The sequence below is a fragment of the Elephantulus edwardii genome, unplaced genomic scaffold (assembly GCF_000299155.1).
Source record: "Elephantulus edwardii isolate Elephantulus edwardi_28Jun2011 unplaced genomic scaffold, EleEdw1.0 scaffold00073, whole genome shotgun sequence".
In the NCBI taxonomy this organism is placed as follows: domain Eukaryota; kingdom Metazoa; phylum Chordata; class Mammalia; order Macroscelidea; family Macroscelididae; genus Elephantulus; species Elephantulus edwardii.
In genome coordinates this window covers 11,360,255-11,364,803 of record NW_006399823.1, presented here as the reverse complement: position 1 = coordinate 11,364,803, position 4,549 = coordinate 11,360,255, and positions in this window count along the sequence as shown.

Genomic DNA, 4,549 nt, shown 5'->3' with positions numbered 1-4,549 from the left:
GACCTTTCCAGAGTACTGAGAAGCAACAATGTCAATCTAGAGACTAAGGTGTGCCTGATCTAGTCCATGGTGTTCTCAATCACTTGCTATGCATCAGAGAGCTGGATAATGACTAAGAAGGATAGAACAATTGATGCTTTTGGTTTGTGGTTCTGGAGGAGAGTCTTGAGCATACTATGAACCACCAAGAAAACAAATAGATCTGTCTTGGAGGCTAGGATTTTGGAGTTCTATCTTATCTGTCTTTGGGCATGTGGCCAGGAGGGACTGATCCTAGGAAAAGGATAACATACTCAAAAGGGTGGAGGGACAGTGCAGGAGAGGAAGGCCCCAGCAGAGATGGATTGATACAGTGACTAGAGCAATGAGGTTAGATGTATCAGAGTCAGTGAGACTGGATCAGGACAGGGCAGGCTTCAGAGCTATTGTACATAGATAGGGTCGGTATGAATTGCAGGTGACTTGATGGCACATAACAAAAACCTAACTTGGGAGGGACTGGAGTGCATTATGCTGAGTGAACTAACATGGTTCCATAGAACAAGCATTGTATAATACCATTATTATAGAATGAGTATGAGGAAACAAGTGTGTGGGAGGGTGGAAGCAGAGGTGGGAGGATTGGTGGGGGTGGAGGTGTTAATCATAGGGTCAAACAATTTGATGGGGGGTGGTGGTGATGAAGGAAATGGGAAAGATATGAAAAATAATGTATTCAAACTTTGTAAATAAACCAGTATTTAAAAAAACCAAAACCACAATATGCAAACTTTGCAAGTAAACCAGTATAAAATAAATATTTTATGTTTAAAAAAAAAAGAAAAGAAAGGTTGTCACTACAGGACCAACAGTCAGCATTGTGATAGATGGATACAGGAGTGAAGCTGTCAATTGTTTCATCGTGCTTGGATCAACATTTAACCCTCTTGGTACTAGCATTCAGGAAATCAAATGTATTTCACTGGGCAAGTCTGCTGTCAAGGACCCCTCCAAATGCTGAAGAGCAATGATGCCAGTTTGAAGGCTAAGGTGCTCCTGATTCAGGCCATGGTCTTCTCAACCAACTGTTATTCATCAGAGAGTGGACAATGAATCGGGATGACAGAATAATTGATGCCTTTGAGTTGATTTGGAGAAGAATACTGACTATCCCATGGACTGCAAAAGAACAAATAGATGTGTCTTGAAAGCAGTGCACGCAGAGTGCTCCTTGGAAGCAAAGATGGTGGATCTTCATCTTTCATACTTTCATCTTTCATAGGCAAGGCTATTCCTCAGAAAGGGACATCATGTTTAGAAGTGAGGAAGGTCAGTGAAGGAGAGGAAGACCTCCAATGACATGGATTGACCAGTGACTTCAACAATGGTCTCTACTGTGTCGGAGATGATGAAGATGGCACAGGATAAGGTAGGGTTTGGGTTGGCTGTTCATAGGGTCGCTGCAAGCCATACTCAACTCAATAGCACCTAACAACAACAACAACAATAGTAACTATCATGAATATTGATTGTAGATCTCAATAAAATTCCAACTTTGATCTTTTCTCTGCCTTTCATGATACTTGTTAGTGGTGCAGTAAGACAAGCTGACAGATGATTTATTGATGGTTTCAATTCTTAGTATGTTTTCTATTATTGTTACTTAAAAATGGTAATAATAATAATACACATGGTCATGTGATCCATAGAGATTTGGCCTGCTAACCCCAACGCAGTACCTCTCTGGCAGTTCAAATCCAATAGGAACTCCACAGAAGAAAGATGGGCAATCTTCTTTCATGAGATACAGAGCCTCTAAAACTCACAGGAGGGTCAGCTCTGAGTTCCTTACACAGGGGCAATGAATTTGAGTTTTAGTTTTCTCTTTTGGAATAAACTTCCTTCTTAAATTTATTAGATAAATTTTTAACAGATCTTTTCCTACATGTGTGCACATTCAGGAAATGGATATGAGACAGAGATTGAGAGAATGACATTGTGAGAGAAAAGATATACTGTGTATGAATTAGCTCAGACTCCGTGGAGAAGAGACCACGAAGTTAACTATATGAAAGGGAGAAATGGAAACCCATTGTGGGGACTAGGAAATTCCTAGAGGAAAATTGAATGACTGGTAATGACCTCTTTCAGACCGGCCTGGTTCTCAATGAGGCAGAGGTATGAGAGATTTGGGAGATAAGAATCTATAATGGCTTGAAGATGGGAGAGCTTGACTCTACTCATTCTCTTGTAGCTGTATTGACACCATTTGGATGCATTTTTCTATATGTCAGCCTGCATTGTTCAGGACAGATGTTCAGGGTCCTCTAAAATATGCTTATTTTTCATGGCAGGCACAGTCTGTAGTGAGCATATGTTGAATCTCAGTGGAAAGGCTTCATGTGCAGCTGTGACTTGCACCACTTAGCATGTCTGAGAGTGTCAGCAGTAGTCCCCAAAGAGATTTCTTTCTTACCATCCTATTCTTAGTAATTTTGGTCAATGTATTGAAATATTTAATTTTTTTATCATCTATCATTAGATGAGTTTTTTTAATAAAATTTTTATTTTATACTGGTTTACTTAGAAACTTTGTATCCATTGATTTTGACATCTGATCTTTCCCATTTCTTTTACCCACCCCTCCCTCCACCCATCAAATTGTGAGACTCTATGATTACCTCCCACCCATCCTTACCCCTTCTGCTCCCCCCCTTTGTAACCTCATACACATTTTTCTAGTTGTCTTTCTATTTTTACAATAATGGTCTTCTATAGTATTTGTCCTTATGAGACTGAGTTCGTTCACTTAGCATAATGTTCTCCAGTCCCTCCACAGTTAAACAGTAGTTTACAAAATAATTTCTCTTAGGTGCTGCATATTATTCCATGGTGTGACTATGCCACGATTTCTCAGTGCATTCCGTTGTAGTTGGGCATTGGGCTGTATCTATGTTCTTGTGATGGTGAATAATGCTGCTATGAACATTGGTGTACAAATCACCATTTGTGCCTCAGTTCTTATTTTCTCAGGGTATATTTCAAGCAGCGGAATCGCTGGGTCTTACGTAATTTCTATGTTCAGCTTTTTGAGGAAGCACCAAACTGCCTTCCAGAATTATTGTATCATTTTACAACCCCACCAACAATGTACAAGAGTTCCTATCTCTACACATCGTCTCCAACACTTATTACTTGCTGTCCTGTTAAACTTTGCCACTTTTTCTGGAGATGGTATCTCACCGTGGTTTTGATTGGTATCTCTCTTATTGCCAGTGATTTGGAGCATTTATTAATGTTTCTGTTGACCATCCAAATATCTTCCTCTATGAAAAGTCTTCCCATGTCTTTTCCTCATTCTGTAATTTTGTTATCAGACTTTTTCTTGTAGAAGCCCTGTAGGATTCTATAAACTTTTGATATGAGACACTTTTCCAAAATGGTTTTGCCAAATACTTCTTCCCATTCAGTAGGTTTTCTTTCACTTTATTAGAAAAAATTTTTTATGTGCACAGGAATTTAATCTCCAGAAGGTCTCATTCATCAATTTTATCCTCTCCAAATTGTGCATTTCAGGCTGTATTTGACAGTCTCTTTATACCATACACTAGATAGTCTAAGCTTTATCCCAGTTTGACTCTGATGAACTTTATGGTTTGGGGCTTTATTCCCAGATCTCTGGTCCACCTTGAGTTGAGTTTTGTGTATGGTGTGAGATGTGAATCCTGTTTCAGCTTTCTGCAGGTAGCAGTCTAGTTTTGTCAGCACCGTTTGTTGAAGGGGTTGTCATTTCCCCATTTGATAGGTTTTATTTCCTTGTCAAATATCAGTTGACCATAAGTACATGGATTCATTTCTGGGTTTTCAATTCTATTCCATTTGTCTATGTGCCTGTCATTGTACTAGTACCACACTGTTTTGGTTACAACTTCTGCGTAGTACATTTTAAGGTAAGGGAGTGTTATGACTCCTCTTTCATTTTTGTTGTTCAGAACTACTTTGCTTATTTGGGGTCTTTTTTCTCTCCAAAGAAACTTGGTCTCTTTGAAAAAGGAATTTGGTAGCTGTATTAGGATTACATTGAAAATATAGATTGCTTTTGGTAGGACTGCCATTTTCATAGTATTGAGTCTTCCTATCCATGAACAGGGTACATTTTCCCATCTCTTTAGGTCTTTTATGGTGTGTTGAAGAAATATTTTGTAGTTTTCTTTGTACAGGTATTTTGTGTCTCTAGTTAGGTTCACTCCCAAGTGTCTCAGTTTGTGGTTGACTGTTATAATTGGTATTTCTTTCTTGGTTTCTCTCTCTGAGTTCTCTTTGTTACTGTAGAGGAATCCCACTGATTTTTGGATATTGATCTTATATCCTGCCACTCTATTAAATTGGTCTACTAGGTCTAACAGTTTTTTTTGTTGAGTCCTTAGGGTTTTCTGTGTACATTATCCTGTCATCTGCATATGAGGAAAATATAACCATCTCTTTGCTAATCTAGAAGACTTTTATTTCCTTCTCTTGTCCCATTGCCCTAGCATGTACTTCCAATAAAATATTGAATAGAAGTGGTGAC